This window comes from Chelonia mydas, chromosome 1, assembly GCF_015237465.2.
Source record: "Chelonia mydas isolate rCheMyd1 chromosome 1, rCheMyd1.pri.v2, whole genome shotgun sequence".
NCBI classification, from domain to species: Eukaryota; Metazoa; Chordata; order Testudines; family Cheloniidae; genus Chelonia; species Chelonia mydas.
In genome coordinates, this window is record NC_057849.1 from 154521428 (window position 1) to 154539413 (window position 17986).

The following is a 17986-nucleotide window of genomic DNA, read 5'->3' on the forward strand; positions in this document are numbered from 1 at the left end:
TCAAGGATGGGCCTTACTTACCCTCTACTGTATGGGTCAAGAAACAGTACCCTGACTTCAGGGCACTGGGCGGAAGAAGGTTTAATTACACTCTGAGCAGGTGCAGGATGGTGGTTGAGTGTGCATTTGGCAGACTGAAGACAAGATGATGCTACCTACAGAACCGTTTGGATGCTAATGTGGCCAGTCCCATTCATCTGATTGTCTGTGTCTTGAACATCTGCAAGGATAAGGGCAAGAATTTTCACATAGAGTGGGCTCAAGACTGCTGGTTTGGAGGCCTGAGAAGGCAACCAGAATGTGCACCTGTCATTACTGGGGTTGGATCCGGACAGGCAAGGGAAATAAGGGATGTTTTGTGTGCCCACGTCCTTGCATTGCAGGGTGATGTGGATGAGGAAATAGGTTACTGTGATGGGGGACTGTAATGCTGTGTGATGGCATAGGACACCTAGCAATTTATGTGGCAATTGCTGATTTGCTATTGGTTTTATGTGAGATAAGAGTGTTTGGTACTTTATTAAAAAGCTTTGGATACAACTTCCTGTCTCTTCCTTCTTCTCCAGGCACTCAGACTTCTTTTGGTTCAATGCCCGTGCACTCTCCTCCCTGCTATCATATCATGCAGTCACTGGAAAATTCTGCGCTTGGGTGGGCTATCAACGCGTCTGTGATCTGACATAGGACGATGTACCCTGTGCATTCCAGCCCCGTACAACCTGGGCAATGTGCTAAACCAGGGAGAAGGAGAACAGAAGGCACACTTGTGACGTTCAGTTCCACTACCGGTGAACCTGCGGTGCTAGGACTTCAGTTAATGGCACTGTTTTGCACATTTTATTTCATTTTTTACATTTGTAAGTAGTTATTTGTGGACAGGCACCTGGCATGCCTGCAAAGGTTTTAGTGATATTTCTGGTTATTATAATACTTTTAGTTGTGTTAATAAATCAGGTTGGCTATACGATACGGCGAAGTCTGAGTTCTTTTGGTTGAAGGTCCTGTCCCCAAGAGTCCTGGGTGCCTCCCTTGGTGCAGCTGAGTTGGAAGTGCCTGCCAAGGAAATGAAAAAGCATTTTTTTATGGGGAAAAAAAGGAAAGAATCCCTTCCCTCTTTTACATGTGCATCAAAACAAGGCCACAGTTCAATACTTTTATCAACCTGGTATGCTTTTATTCCACCTTTATAAACTGACTTATTCAGAAGAGCCTTCTAGTAACATGCCCAGCCCCAAGACAAGCCATGGTAAGCATTTTAAATTTAATTCATTTTTTTAAAAGTGGGGCCTGGTTGGAGGGTAAGGGTGAGCAGCTCAGGGCCCAGTTACCAGAATGGGTGTCAACATTATTTCAGGATGGAGAAGCCTGGGAGGATATTTCTGTTCTGGAAGTCACAGAGTGGAAGAAGAACCAAATTTTCCAGGCAAGTGGTGGAATCCAATCTATCCACGCAAAGGGTATTTTCATCGCCTGTTGACTGAGCTGCATATCAAGGAATGGAGAAGGCTGGTAAACTACCAACATGACTGTTGGAAGTTTGCCCTATCCAGAAATCTCATAGACTGCCTTGAGTTTCTCCTGCATAAAAAATTCTCAAGCATCTCCTGCCAAGAGTGGGGGGAAAATTTGGGTTAACATTGACAGGATGCTGAACACTGATGCAGAGGCTTGTTAACAGCAGAGCTGATTTCCCTCCCCAGCCTGATCAGCATGCCATGAACAGACAGAACCAGAAGGCAAAGCACTGAGGTCCATAAGGGACTGTTCCACTTAATACAGCTACTGAGACCTATAATCCATACTATCTGTGACAATGCTTTAATTCTAATCATAGCGTAACTCTATCATCCTAGCGGTGTGACAGAGTTACAAAGAGAATGCTATGTGGAGATATGCACTCACGCTGGCTAATCTTGTAATCCTGATTTTTTAAAAAATAAGTGCAAAAATTGCAAAACTGAATCATTATTGCATGTTTATATTCTTCCTTCTCTTGGAGGAAGGGGGGGAGGATGGGGGAATGGTGTCCAGGGAAATGTTATGGTTTCTACACTCAACTTAAGCTAAACCCATCCTAATACATGTAACAATAATTTCACTGGAGAAATGAAGTGGGTGAGGTAATATCTTTTATTGGACCAACTTCTGTTGGTGACACACAAGCTCTTGATCTTACAGAGAGCTCTTCACCTTGTCTCTCTGGTATCTTGGGACCAACACAGCTACAACAACACTGCTTACAATAATTGTATTGGTCCTAATAACCCAGGAATCCCTCCCATGTATGCTTCAAGCTCCCTCATGATAATAGTAAAGATGGCCGGTGCCACTTACTGGGATGTGGATCCAGTTCCCACACTACTCTCTCTCCAGGTTGTTCCCTCAGCACATCCCTGAATAAGTCCTCAGAAAATGGACTTGGGACACCCACTAGCCCATCTGGTCTGATTTGGGGCTTCCAGTATCACGGCCTGTTCCTGGGACTTCACCTCCCTTCCACCATGGTTTCCTTTGGTGCTGTCCTTGTCCACTCTTCTTCCAGTCTAAGCATTAAACCATCCCTGCTTAGAGCCCTGTCAGACAGGATGCTGGGCTCTGGGTGGTAGTGAGCATCCAGCTGAATTCCTCATAATAGGGGCAAGTAGCCAGGGAGTTGCTGGACCTGCTGTTGCCATCCTTAGCCTAGCAGTAGAGAGTCTCTAAGGGTTTGAGATGGTCTCAAACAATTGCAGATTTCAAGTGCTTACCCAAAGTTATTCTCCTTGCTGTTCTGACACCAGAGGTTAAGCATAACCCTGGAGTGTTCTTCCAGGCAGTTAGAAGCAGGCTGGGTGGTAGACATCGTGTAATGCCCTTTGGCAGAGCTAGGGTAAGCAGTGCAGAAAATGGAGCAGATAATGTGGAAATGAGGGGTTAAGTGCTGACCAGGTGTAGATAAACCACGAGGTAGCTTCCAGTGCATGGGGGTGAGTGAGCGAGAGTAGGTAGGAGGGCTGCAACAAATAGGGACTGGGAATTGTGAGATGACATTGGAAGACTCTTGGAACGCGGTGCTCAGCAGCATGCAGAGCTAAATGGACCCTTGATCTGACCCAGTATGGCCATTCTCATGTGTTTTCTCTGCCCCCACACTGCAAAGTGGGCAGGTGAGAGCACAGCTGAGAGAACAACGTGTACTTTACCCCATACCCTCAGCCAAGCACGAGATCAATGCACTTGTGAGCATGTGCTTTAAGGGGTTTTGTATGGGGATGGTAAGCGTGTGTGGACAATATCACAGGGTGGCTGGCCCCTGTAAATGAAGCTGGTCCAGCTTTTCTGTGCCAGAACAGGTGCCCCCAGTTAAGAGGTCAGGGCAGCACCTGGGACTATGAAGGATCAGGGAGAATCAGAGGAGTAAGAAGATTGGTGAAAAAAGCTATAGCAGGTTACAGGGGGAGGCTGGAAGCAGGAGAAAGGTTTATTAGCTGTCGTCCCCAAGCCAGAGGGCTGATGGCAAGAGAGTAGAAGAGAGTAGAAGAGGGAGTTGGCCTGCGGACATCTGAGCTGGAGCCAGGGGCCAGAGGGGGCTGAAGGTAGGGGGCAGTGGAGGAGGTTTCCTGCTGGTGTCCCCACTGTGTAAAAGACTTCCAGAACAGTCCCTGTGATGGGACGTTAGATGGGGTGGGATCTGAGTTACTACAGAGAATTCTTTCCTGGGTGTCTGGCTGGTGAGTTTTGCCCACATGCTCAGGGTTTAGCTGATCGCCATATTTGGGGTCAGGAAGGAATTTTCCTCCAGGGCAGATTGGCAGAGGCCCTGGGGTTTTTTTGCCTTCCTCTGCAGTGTGGGGCATGGGTCACTTGCTGGAGGATTCTCTGCACCTTGAAATCTTTAAACCACGATTTGAGGACTTCAATAGCTCAGACATAGGTCAGGGGTTTGTTACAGGAGTGGGTAGGTGAGATTCTGTGGCCTCGTTGTTCAGGAGGTCAGACTAGAAGATCATAATGGTCCCTTCTGACCTTAAAGTCTATGATTCTTTGATTCTATGTCTATGAACAGGAGCGGTGGCTGCTGCTCCCCTGGGGAGGATGCGCTCCCAGCCGAGGCTGTGGGGTGCCTGCTGGGAAAGTAATGTCACCTGAAAGTAGGAACAGGCATTCGCATGGCACTGTTGTAGCTGGCATTGCAAGGTATTTACATGCCAGATGCATTAAAGATTCATATTTCTCTTCATGCTTCAACCACCATTCCAGAAGACATGCGTCCATGCTGATGATGAGTTCTGCTCAATAATGTTCCAAAATGGTGTGGACCAATGCACATTCATTTTCATTATCTAAGTCAGATACTACCAGCAGAAGGTTGATTTTCTTTTTTGGTGATTCGGGTTGTATAGTTTCTGCATCGGAGTGTTGCTCTTTTACTCTTCTGAAAGAATGTTCCACACCCCCTTCCTCTCAGATTTTGGAAGGCACTTTAGATTCTTAAATCTTGGGTCGAGTGCTGTAGCTGTCTTTAGAAATCTCACATTGGTACCTTCTTTGTGTTTTGTAAAATCTGCAGTGAAAGTGTTCTTAAAATGAACAACATGTGCTGGGTCATCATCCAAGACTGATATAACATGAAATATATAGCAAAATGCAGGCAAAACACAGCAGAAGACATGCAATTCTTCCCCCAAGAAGTTCAGTAACAAATTTAATTAACTTTTTTTTTTAAATGAGCATCATCAGCATGGAAGCATGTCCTCTGGAATGGTGGCTGAAGCATGAAGGGACATACAAATGTTTAGCATATCTGGCATGTAAATACCTTGCAACGCCGGCAGCATTATCTCCCATAAATGTAAACAAAGTGTTTGTCTTAACAATTGGCTGAACAAGAAGTAGGACTGAGGGGACTTGTAGGCTCTAAAGTTTTACATTGTTTTGTTTGTGAGTGTCGTTATGTAAGAAAAAAAATCTACATTTAATTTGTAAGGGGGTTGATTTATATAAGAACTAAGTATTATGGTTGTTATTTATTATGATGATGAAGCTGAACTTTCATGATAAACAGATTGCACTACAGGACTGGTATGAGGTGAATTGAAAAATACTATTTTTTCTGTTTATCATTTTTACAATGCAAATATTTGTAATAAAAAAATATAAAGTGAGCACTGTACACTTTGTATTCTGTGTTGTAATTGAAATCAATATATTTGAAAATGTAGAAAAATTCCAAAAATATTTAATAAATTTCAATTGGTATTCTATTAACAGTGCGATTAATCACGATTAATTTTTTTGAGTTAATCGCATGAGTTAACTGCGATTAATTGACAGCCCTACTAGGAACATCTCAAGTTGGCAGCCCACCACCTGCAGCTGAGCCACTCTCAGTGCTGAATTCAGTGAGGTTTTTAGCCACAAGGAAGAGCAACTCAATAGCGTGAGAGGCTAGAGACAGCATGATTTGAGGAACTAAAGTGAGTCAATTAAGTCTGAAAGTAGCAAATAAGTCAATGAGAAACAGGAAGGATGTTCCAGGTGGCAGGAGCTGCAGTGGTGAAGACCTTTTCAGTGATGAGATGTTTGGAAGGGACACAGAGAGAAAAACACTCTTCAATTTAAGAGCAGCTAAATGCCCTGATATTTTGTGGGTTTGTCTACACAACAAGCGCTACAGTAGCACATAGCAGTGGCTATGCTGCTGCAGTGTAGAGACTTACTATAGCAATCGAAGGAAATTTTCTGTTGCTGTAGTAAATCCACCCACTTCAGATGCAGTTGCTAGGTTGACAGAAAAATTCTTCCATTGACCTAATGGTGTCTAACCAGGGCTTAGGTTGGCTTACCTATGTCTCACAGGCATGTGAATGTTTTCCCTTTCAATAATCTGCAACTTTTCAACTCTCTGTTTGTTGTTGATGAGGCTAACATTGGATAATGTTTTTTTGCTGTTTTAGTCTTTGCCTTTCTGATTTCCAGTTTATTCAGACTTAAACTCTCATCTATTTAACTCTTGTGTTACTTCCAAATACCTTAATAAATACATGTATGAAAGCACAGTTCTAAAAGCTAACACTCTGCTACTGGCAAATTCCCTTTGCCCTCTACTAATTTTCAGTTCTCCTGGCAAGGAAGCACCTGTATAGCATGTTATTACTCTTAGCCTTGGACTACACTAGGAGTTGAGGTCGAATTTAGCAGCGTTAGATCGATTTAACCCTGCACCTGTCCACACGACGAAGCCCTTTTTTTCTACTTAAAGGGCTCTTCTACCCCTGACAAGGGGATTAGCGCTGAAATCGGACTTGCTGGGTTGAATTTGGGGAACTGTGGACACAATTAGATGGTATTGGCCTCCGGGAGCTATTCCAGAGTGCTCCATTGTGACCACTCTGGACAGCACTCTCAACTCAGATGCACTGGCCAGGTAGACAGGAAAAGGCCCGCAAACTTTTGAATTTCAATTTCCCGTTTGGCCAGCGTGGCAAGCTGCAGGTGACCATGCAGAGCTCATCAGCAGAGGTGACCATGATGGAGTCCCAGAATCGCAAAAGAGCTCCAGCATGGACCTAACGGGAGATACGGGATCTAATCACTGTATGGGGAGAGGAATCCGTGCTATCAGAAATATGTTCTAGTTTTCAAAATGCCAAAACATTTGTCAAAATCTCCCAGGGCATGAAGGACAGAGGCCATAACAGGGACCCGAAGCAGTGCCACGTGAAACTTAAGGAGCTGAGGCAAGCCTACCAGAAAACCAGAGAGGCGAACGGCTGCTCCGGGTCAGAGCCCAAAACATGCCGCTTCTATGATGAGCTGCATGCCATTTTAGGGGTTTCAGCCACCACTACCCCAGCCGTGTTGTTTGACTCCTTCAATGGAGATGGAGGCAACACGGAAGCAGGAAGATGATGATGATGAGGTTGTAGATAGCTCACAGCAAGCAAGTGGAGAAACCGGTTTTCCTGACAGCCAGGAACTGTTTCTCACCCTGGACCTGGAGCCAGTACCCCCCCCCCCCCCCGAACCCACCCAAGGCTGCCTCCCGGATCTGGCAGGCGGAGAAGGGACCTCTGGTGATGTACCTTTTAAAATGCTATACATGGTTTAAAAGCAAACAAGTTTAATGATTAATTTGCCCTGGCATTCGCGGCTCTCCTGGATGTACTCCCAAAGCCTTTGCAAAAGGTTTCTGGGGAGGGCAGCCTTATTCTGTCCACCATGGTAGGACACTTTACCACTCCAGGCCAGTAACATGTACTCGGGAATCACTGTAGAACAAAGCATTGCAGGGTATGTTTGCTGGCGTTCAAACAACATCCATTCTCTATCTCTCTGTGTTATCCTCAGTGGAGTGATATCATTCATGGTCACCTGGTTGAAATAGGGTGCTTTTCTTAAGGGGACATTCAGAGGTGCCCATTCCTGCTGGGCTGTTTGCCTGTATCTGAACAGAAATCTTCCCCACTGTTAGCCATGGGGAGGGGGGAGGGATGAGGGGCTAGCCACGCGGTGGGGGGAGTCAAAATGCGACCTTGGAATGAAAGCACATGTGCTATGTATGTAATGTTAACAGCAAGGTTTACCGTGAAAAAGTGTACCCATTGTTCTATAAAATGTGTCTTTTTAAATACCACTGTCCCTTTTTTTTTCTCCACCAGCTGCATGTGTTTCAAGGATCACAGGATCTTCTCCTTCCCAGAGGCTAGCGAAGATTAGAAGGCGAAAAAAGTGCACTCGCGATGAAATGTTCTCTGAACTCATGCTGTCCTCCCACACTGACAGAGCACAGACAAATGTGTGGAGGCAGACAATGTCAGAGTGCAGGAAAGCACAAAATGACAGGGAGGAGAGATTGTGGGCTGAAGCGAGTAAGTGGCGGGCTAAAGAGAGGGCTGAAGCTGATAGGTGGTGGCAGCATGATTAGAGGAGGCAGGATTCAATGCTGAGGCTGCTGGAGGATCAAACTAATATGCTCCAGCATATGGTTGAGCTGCAGGAAAGACAGCTGGAGCACAGACCGCCACTACAGCCCCTGTGTAACCAACCGCCCTCCTCCCCAAGTTCCATAGCCTCCTCACCCAGATGCCCAAGAACGCGGTGGGGGGGCCTCCAGCCACCCAGCCACTCCACCCCAGAGGATTGCCCAAGCAACAGAAGGCTGGCATTCAATAAGTTTTAAAGTTTTAAAATTTTAAAGTGCTGTGTGGCCTTGTTCTTCCATCCTCCACCATCCCCTCCTGGTGCTTCTCTCCTCCACCACCCCTCCTGGGCTACCTTGGTAGTTATCCCCCTATTTGTGTGAATGAATAAAGAATGCATGAATGTGAAGCAACAATGACTTTATTGCCTCTGCAAGTGGTGATCGAAGGGAGGAGGGGAGGGTGGTTAGCTTACAGGGAAGTAGAGTGAACCAAGGGGCGGGGGGTTTCATCAAGGAGAAACAAACAGAACTTTCACACTGTAGCCTGGCCAGTCATGAAACTGGTTTTCAAAGCTTCTCTGATGCGCACCGCGCCCTCCTGTGCTCTTCTAACCGCCCTGGTGTCTGGCTGCGCGTAACCAGCGGCCAGGCGATTTGCCTCAACCTCCCACCCTGCCATAAACGTCTCTCCCTTACTCTCACAGATATTGTGGAGCACACAGCAAGCAGTAATAACAGTGGGAATATTGGTTTCGCTGAGGTCTAACCGAGTCAGTAAACTGCGCCAGCACGCTTTTAAACATCCAAATACACATTCTACCACCATTTTGCACTTGCTCAGCCTGTAGTTGAACAGCTCCTGACTACTGTCCAGGCTGCCTGTGTACGGCTTCATGAGCCATGGCATTAAGGGGTAGGATGGGTCCCCAAGGATAACTGTAGGCATTTCAACATCCCCAATGGTTATTTTCTGGTCTGGGAATAAAGTCCCTTCCTGCAGCTTTTGAAACAGACCGGAGTTCCTGAAGATGCGCGCTCATGTACCTTTCCCGGCCATCCCACGTTGATGTTGGTGAAATGTCCCTTGTGATCCACCAGTGCTTGCAGCACTATTGAAAAGTACCCCTTGCGGTTTATGTACTCACCGGCTTGGTGCTCCGGTGCCAAGATAGGGATATGGGTTCCATCTATCGCACCACCACAGTTGGGGAATCCCATTACAGCAAAGCCATCCACTATGACCTGCACATTTCCCAGGGTCACTACCCTTGAGATCAGCAGATCTTTGATTGCATTGGCTACTTGCATCACAGCAGCCCCCACGGTAGATTTGCCCACTCCAAATTGATTCCCGACTGACCGGTACCTGTCTGGCATTGCAAGCTTCCACAGGGCTATTGCCACTCGCTTCTCAACTGTGAGGGCTGCTCTCATCTTGGTATTCTTGCGCCTCAGGGTGGGGGAAAGCAAGTCACAAAGTTCCATGAAAGTGCCCTTACGCATGCGAAAGTTTCGCAGCCACTGGGAATCATCCCAGACCTGCAACACTATGCGGTCCCACCAGTCTGTGCTTGTTTCCCGAGTCCAGAATCGGCATTCCACCGCATGAACCTGCCCCATTAGCACCATGATGCTCACATTGCCGGGGCCCGTGCTTTGAGAGAAGTCTGTGTCCATGTCCTCATCACTCTCGTCACCGTGCTGACGTCGCCTACTCACCCGGTTTCTCTTTGCCAGGTTCTGGTGCTGTATATACTGCTGGATAATGCGTGTGGTGTTTAATGTGCTCCTAATTGCCAAAGTGATCTGAGCAGGCTCCATGCTTGCCGTGGTATGGCGTCTGCACAGAAAAAAGGCGCGAAACGATTGTCTGCTGTTGCTCTGACGGAGGGAGGGGCGACTGACGACATGGCTTACAGGGTTGGATTACAGGGAACTAAAATCAACAAAGGGGGTGGCTTTGCGAGAAATAGAATGGCCCCCTCAAGGATAGAACTCAAAAGCTCAAGGATAGAACTCAAAACTGGGTTTAGCATGCCATTGATTTCACAGAGGGAGGGAGGAGAAATGAATACAAAACAATTCTGGTCTATTTCTTGTTTTGATCCACCTCATCTACCTTTATACATCTTGTTGGCAGCAGACTGTGCAGTACGACCGCTAGCCATCGTCATCTCCTAGGTGCTCGGCAGAAGACGGTGCAGTATTCTGCTGGCTGCAGATTAAAAGACAATGCACTGCCAGTAGGACTGAATCTCCATGAAACGAAACTTAAAAGGGAAATGACTTGGCTGAATCACTCCCATGTTTGCCCAGGCGCCCCTAACCTCATCGAGGTCGGTTAAAAGAGCACCCTGGACTACGTCGACGACGGCTACCAGTCATACTGCACTGTCTGCTGCCAAAAGGCAATAAACTGTTGCTGTGTAGCAATGCAGTACCACGTCTGCCAGCACCCAGGAGACATACGGTGACGGTTAGCTGAGCAGGCTCCATGCTTGCCGTGGTATGGCGTCTGCACAGGTAACTCAAGAAAAAAGGCACAAAACGACTGTCTGCCCTTGCTTTCACGAAGGGAGGGAGAGAAGGGGGGTCTGACGATATGTAACCAGAACCAGCTGTGACAATGTTTTAGCCCCATCAGGCACTGGGATTTCTACCCAGAATTCAAATGGACAGCGGAGATTGCGGGAACTGTGGGATAGCTATCCATAGTGCAACGCTCCGGAAGTTGATGTTTGCCTCGGTACCGTGGACACACTCCGCCGACTACATGCACTTAGAGCATTTGTGTGGGGGGACACACAATCGACTGTATAAAAATGCTTTCTACAAAACTGACTTCTATAAATTCGACCTAATTTCGTAGTGTAGACATACCCTTAGGGACGGATCCTGCCGTACACCCGAACACTCGCTGATGTCAGAGTTTTGCATAAGTTTCCTGTGGCAGGAATGGGCCCCTTGTTCTTTTTGAACACAGACTAATACCAAGTATTGTAAATAGAGAGAGATGACCTTGCCTCCTGTTTTCAAAAATGGTGCTGTTGGGGTTTTGTTTGTTGTTTTTTTAAAGCTGTCCTGAGCTGTAATGCTATATGTTGGTCTGTAGGAAAGTGTTTTAAAATACTCAGCAAATAATTTAGCATTAGCAACATTAATTCTGTTTCCACATGTAACCACTTCTCTTTTCAGGTGCTAGTAAAGAAGTCCCTTATTTTCTTGGAGAGTTGTAATTAGCTGTTAAAATTACAATTAACAGAACTCATACAACGCAATTGCAGCTATTCAACTGTATTAAAGTAAACAGCGTTCATGCTAGTGCTTTAGTAGTATTGACTGGACAAATGGGTTAGAGCTATATCAGTTATTTTGCATGTCATAATTGGAAAAGAATATTGTCATGGGGATTAGTGTTTCCTGTTTTGAAAATAAATGTCTTTACACTGGATAAAACTTTCACAAGCACCTAAGTGATTGGGAGCCTAAGTCCTATTTTCAAAAGTACCCAAGTGCCTTAGGAGCCTAAATCACACTGAAATGTACATTGAGACCAACGGTAAAACTCCCATTGATTTAGCCTCCTAAGTGACATAGGTGATTTTGAAAATGTTACTCTTTGTCTCAGCATACAGTTCCCATTAAAGCCTCAGCAGCATAGCAGGAAACCATCTTCCTGTGACAGGGCTACACACTATTCCATGGACACTGGGCTAGATGCACCTGCTACAAGTGCAAAGGGCTGTGATTTACATCCCCTATGCTTGAGGGACCGGCATCTCCTGAGTGGGGATTCAATTCCACTAGGAAAGCACCACCCCATAGTCTGGCAGTGGTCCATAGAGACCCTATCCGCAAGATGTGCTGAATTCGCTCATCTCCCGGGTATCTTGGCCTTGCCTGCCCCTTACCAGCTAGGCTGCGCTGCCCAGTTCTGGGGTCCTTGGCAGAGAAGGGGCTGCAACGGCTTATACTGCTGTTCACCTGATCCAGGAAGACTTGCTTGTCCCTGTGGAAAACACAAACAGAAAAACTCAGACATACAGAAAAAATTAAGATGCATAATCTCTGGAACATATTACTGTTCCCCCTTTGGATCCAAGCTATTACCCAATATTTGGGGTCTTGCAGGTTGTTTCTGTTAAGAGAAGAAACTGATGACGGAGCTAGGCATTTCTTTGGTATAATCCTGTTAAGTCACAAAGAATGTGCAAAGTCCTGTTTCCCTGAACACATCTGTAATCAAACAGAAGTAGATAGTTTCTTTGGTCACAGATCCAAGCTGCTTTCCAGCCTGCAGTCTGACCAAAAGCACTCTCTTAGCTGTCTCTCAGGGTCACCCTACAAGTGCTTCTCTGGCTGTCTCTGGGCTTCCTTGCTGCTTTTTTGTCTGCTTCTGCTGTGCTTTTTGCTATTTCTCTCTCTCTTTCTCTCTCACACACACTCACTCACTCTCCATCCAATGCCCACCCCCAGCCTCTGCATTTCCATTCAGCTCTCAGTGAAACCCCTCTGCCCACATAGCTCAGATTCCTGACCAGCCTTGCACATGGCCTGAATTTTGGGTGGTGGCTTCCTTTTGTTTCAGCTATCTTACTCCAAAAAGGAGCTTAACTGCTCTTTCCATTTATCCTGAATGAAAGGCAGCCATTACACCATCAGCTGCAATGGGGTTTTACCCAACCTCCAGCATAAAATTATAGAAGGAAAAGTATACTTAGGAAGACAAATACTGAGTGCTTATCTGATCTGAGGGAGCAATCCTGATTGGAGGAGAAGAGGGGGAATTATAGACCAAAAAAGCATAGGTTGAGAATAAGGCACTTCACATCTTTCTCATTGCAAATCTATCAGACAAGGAGAGCAGACTGCCAGTACCTGAACTCGAGGTCTGTTTTATTGAACAGGGAATAGATTACAGAATTATATATTAGTAAAGGATATTTGGCTGAATGGTTAGCTGGGTCAAAATAGAGGAGTCAGGGAAGTTTATCTTACTACCACATTAAGTTATTTCCTCTGAGCAGTCTGCATGTGGCCCTTGATCCTCCACCGAAAGTACTGCGTGAATGGTTTAATTTTTTGCCACTGGAGGGAGCTACAGTGATGCAAATGAAAGTTCAAATTAAGTTTTTCATCAATTAGTGGTGCATCTGTTACATTTATAATGTAAGAGCCCTATTCACCAGCACATCCTAGTAATTGGTTATTGGGGAACTCCCCCACTGGTTTCATTGGGAAATTTGAGAAAGAGAGCTGAATAGGCTCTAAGTAGGGTATTGTCTTTCAGGTTGCAGCTTTTTATAACTGGACTTTTTTTCTTAACAAAATCTCCCCAGTAAATACATTTTCAGGATAAATTTGGCATGGTTTGGGCTTTTTTTGGAGGGGGGAGGGTTCAGGGGAGTAGGAAGCATACATCAATCAACCTGCATAATGGAAATAGCTTATTTGCTGAAGGATCTCGCCCTAAACTACCACTGTTTGATCTGATGTTCCTTCTCTATTTCACTTACAGAAAAAACATTTACAGATTTAATATTAAATAATAGAAAAAATCTACAGTTTTACGGAATCTACAGCAGCTACGGATAGCTCCTCCTTTCAACTAGTTTCTGGTTGCAAAGCTATATGTCCCTCCCCACAGTGAGAGAAAGGATGGCCTTGTGGTTAAGGCACTGGAGTAGGATTCATGGGTTCAATTCCCAGATCTGACACAAATGTCTTTCATGACCTTGGGCAAGTCACTCTATCTCTAGATCCCATCTGTACAATGGGGGTAGTAACACTTCTCCTGCCCTCTTCTGAAGTCAATAAAAACAGCAATTGCTGTTGCATTATTTTGCCTGCTTTTTAAAAAAAATCTGAAGTTATCAGAAAATGAAAACCCCCAAATCCATCTAACTATGGAATTAGAGCGCAAGAGACCAGTGAGAAACCAATAGCCTAAGATCTCAAGCTACCCCCTTCCTTCTAGTGCTCAAACCCAGTCTCAGAGAAGAATCAAACCTGCAGAGACTCTTTAGTATCAGTCTTGGAATTCCATGCTCTGCAAAGTATCATTATACAATGCACAGTTCAGGGCCCTTGGTCCAAGAAGCTTGACACTATTACTGCCCTATAATAACATAAAATAATGGGTTTTTTTTTTTCCCACTATACTTCTGGAGCGAATGAAAGCCCAGCATATCAACGAGTTGGATTTGAAGTATTTGCTCAACTATAAACACCACAGCACAGATTCAGTCACTGTCCAAAGAGACTCTCTAATCACCTAACAGTCTCCCTTGGCACACAGAGAGCAGACCAAAAGAGCAACAGCAGCAGTGGGGGATCACTAGAGCCACTGAAACACTGGGCCTAATTCTGTTCTTGTTTAAACAAGTGCCAATCTGAAGTAACTACTGCCAAGTGTAGGGACACAACTAGGTGTGCAAGTGGGCCTCACTGCACTGAAAATGTGGCCCTTCATCTCTACAGAAGATCTGAGCTCAGTTTCGTGTAGCTACTGCCCACTTACTGAAAGGAACCAGAGTCCTTTGGCAATAACTTATAAAGACTGTCATTCAAAAGGTGTTTATTTTCCTCTCTCACTCCAGCTCTCAGAATGCTGCAGGATGATTGCAGTCTTGCCAGCTGGATCATGGCACTTCAAATAAGCAGCCCCATTGGCACAAAGCAGCAGGCAGCCACAGAACTCCAGTATCCAAAATGCAAATGAGTCTACATTTCATGGGGAAGCCCTTCTAGCAGGCCCCTGTGAGGACCAGCAGTAGAGCAGAATCAGGGAGTCTGTCCATCAGCTGATGTCATCAAGCGGTCTGCATGCTGGAAGCCATCAGAATAGAAATTAGGATGTTGACTGTTACATGTTACCCTTATTATAGCAATGAGACTGCCATGTGGTGATATTTTGATTCAGCACCATGGCATCACAAGGACATCTCAACCTGTCACCTTTCATCTCCAGGGGGAAGATTTGACTAATATTTGGCCTAAATTCTTAATCTCTTCCCATTTCTCCAAGTTATACTGCACTAGGTCACCCTAAATAGAACTGGGAAGGACCTGGAATTCTCATTCTGTGGGAAATTCCAGAAATGTAAATAAAAATCCAAAACAGAACCAAAAATGGACATTTTAAAATATCCTGCAGAATGGCAATTCCGAATTATTGTTTTGAAAAAGTCAAAATATGCATTTTGATCTTTTTCAAAATGTTTCCAAAGCTCCCTTTGCCCAACATATGGGGAGACAGGCAGCTATCAAGGAAGTGGAAATCCCAGTGGCACTGGAACAATTTTTTTGAGTGCGGGTGCTGAGCTGCACCCCTCTCACCCCTGTCTGAGCTCATCACCACCTCCTTGAGCTGGGCTCGGGAGCAGGGCCGTGGCTCCAGGATGGGCGGATGCAGACAGGGGTAAGATGGCAGAGGTTGGGGCCATAGCTAGGGGCGTGGGGCTGATGACTGGGACCTGGGGCGAGGGGCTAGCGCCCGGGACCCTGCATTTGGGGCCAGCGGCAAGGACCCGGGGCCAAGCGGCTAGGCAGGACCCCAGGCCGGCAGCTGGGACCCCACATGTGAACCGGCAGCAGGGACCCTGGGGCCAGCAGCAGAGCCCCCAGGCCTGCAGCTGGTGGCCAGGGCCCCACATGCAGGGCTGGCAACAGAGTCCCCGAGCACGTGGCTGAGCGGGACCCTGAGGCCGGCAGCATAATCCACGAGGCCGGCAGCCAAACGGGACCCCAGGCCGGCAGCAGAACCTCCGGGTGCAGGGCCAGCGGCCGAGCAGGACCTCGGGCTGAGCAGGACCCCGGGGCCAGCAGCGGAGCCCCCGGGCAGAAGCGGGGCTGGCAGCCGGGACCCCGGGCGGTAGGGGCACAGGGCCAGCAGCTGGGATGCCTAGCGCAAAACCTAGGGGTGTTGCAGCATGCCCCCTCACCCCTGCTTCCCGTGCCTGAGAAACCCTGGCAGGGTGCCCTGGAGCCTAGAAGCGTGAACTTCCCAGCACCCTGCTCTGGGCTCCTGGGAATTACCTATTGAAATCCCAGAGAGGTGGGAACAATGTTCTGATGGAAAAAATAAAAGTTTGAATTTTCCAGCAGAAAATGTTGATTTTGTAGAAAGTGAATTTTCCCTCAGAAAATGACTGATGGGAAATTCCTGACCAGCTCTAATGGTTCGCAGTTCCTTTCCTTCCTTCGTGTTAACAGTGTTGCAGATCATCCCATGATTTCCCCTCCCCAGCCGTCTTTTGACCAAGCAACCCAAATTTACCTATCTTAAATTTTCCTCTTAAATCAGGGCCTTCAAAGGCTCAGTTATTTTTGTTGTTATTCTCTGAACTCCATTCAGTTTATCAAAAGCTTTCTGGTAATAAGAACTGAAAGTAATATGCCAGGAGGGACTAACCCTTGCTCTGGGTCATGATGCCTTTTGAGGTGCCCAGAAATGAATACAGGATCCCAAGCAGGGTCTCACCAGAGCCATAAAGCAGGGATCCCTTTTTGCACTAGGACAAGGACATAACATCTTTAAGTGCAGGAACCCAGGTGGCTCCAGTTCAGTGGTGCTGTATGTCTATAGCTAGAGAAGAGTTTCTGGATTCTTTCAGGATGAAAAGCACTACATAAATATAACTTGTATGGTGCCTCCGCTGGGATTTTTAAATTGACTTTTAAAGGGAGAAAAGTTAAATAGCATTTTGATAACTGACACTAGTACTCATAGCAATACAGCAATCCATTCATCAAAGCCTGGCAGTTACCATTTTAAGGGAGATATTTGAGCAAAGGTTTGTCTCCAATGCATTTTCATAAACCAAAGTTATTTTAAAATGTTAGTGCATCCCTGTCAGCTCTTGCCAAGTTCATTTTATTTTGTTTTCCTGATGCATCCCTTACTGACAATCACTAGCTCAGCTGACGCACACAGTGGCATTTTCTGTTTGTGTGCAGCTGTCAAATGCCTAAAGATCAACTGAATGCCTTTCATTGGGTGAAACCATTGTCAAAGTACAGTAATGTTACTAAAACTTTTGTTGCGTATTAAAAACCAAACATTTGTATAGGTCTATTTTGTAACCAACCAGAAGAATGTTCAGTGCATTTTTCAGTTGCCATTTTTATTCCCCTATCCCCAGAACTGGAGTGCTTGTTAAATTTCAATTAGGATTGTTTTTGGCCCCCATGATACAAATGCATATGTACAACTTTATGCATGTGAATTGTCCTAATCACTTCAGTAGCAGTATAAAAATTGTTCTTAGATATGGTCTGAGCCACATATTTCTGTTTTAGACAAAAAAAGCATCCCATAATCCTTGCCACTGATTTCCATACACACCGATAGTTACTGCACAACTTTACACAGGACTAGAAGCACACTATACACGCTGTTTGGGGAATACCGATTTCCTACTTTTGATGTCCTTAAAGGATTTCTTGCAGTTTGTTTTTATTCCTTTTCGCTATTCCCTCTTCAAAACCCAGCACAGCCCAGCCCTGCTGTCAGCCCACTCCTGTTGGCTTATGGGGTACTCAATAGGCAGACTCTGGGCCAAATCCAGACCCCCAGACACTTTTGAAGGAACCCTGAAATCTTTTTATTTAATGATCATCCTTTTTTCAAATTATTTTATTCTGGAGTCTGGACGTTGACCAAGAAATTTGGACCTTGACTACCCTTCCAGCCAAGGGCACAAGCCAGTGTTGCCAACCTTTGTGATTGTAGCAGGAATCTGGCCGTGCAGAGCTGCTGCCCTGAAAGCCCCAGCGCCGGGAGTCCCGTGATTAGGTGGGAGCCTCAGATGACAGCCCGCGGGGCGGAGGGAAGAGCTCTGCACGAGCAGCTCCTACCCCAGCTGGGGTTTGACCCCGCTGATTTGAGCCAGTCCCGTGACGTATGGGCTGGGGGTCTGGCCCCTGCTCCCGACCCTGAGCTTCACCCGCGGGCTCCCTGCTGAAGCTCGGGAACCTTGGGGGGCGGGGCCAGGCTGCGCGCGCGGGACTGAGGGAGCTCGCACTGACTGAGTCTAGGAAGAACGCGGGCCCCAGGCCCCCGCCGCGCGAGAGAAGCGGGCG

General features: G+C 46.4%; 1 long non-coding RNA gene across 1 annotated transcript; it reads right to left on the reverse strand.

The window, feature by feature from the left end:
* Positions 1-857: 857 nt before the first annotated feature.
* Positions 858-17930, reverse strand: LOC122464071. The gene is made up of 3 exons (XR_006287930.1): positions 17623-17930; positions 11815-11912; positions 858-1053 (listed from the first exon to the last, which is right to left on the reverse strand). It is a non-coding gene; the product is annotated as an uncharacterized LOC122464071 (long non-coding RNA).
* Positions 17931-17986: the final 56 nt, after the last annotated feature.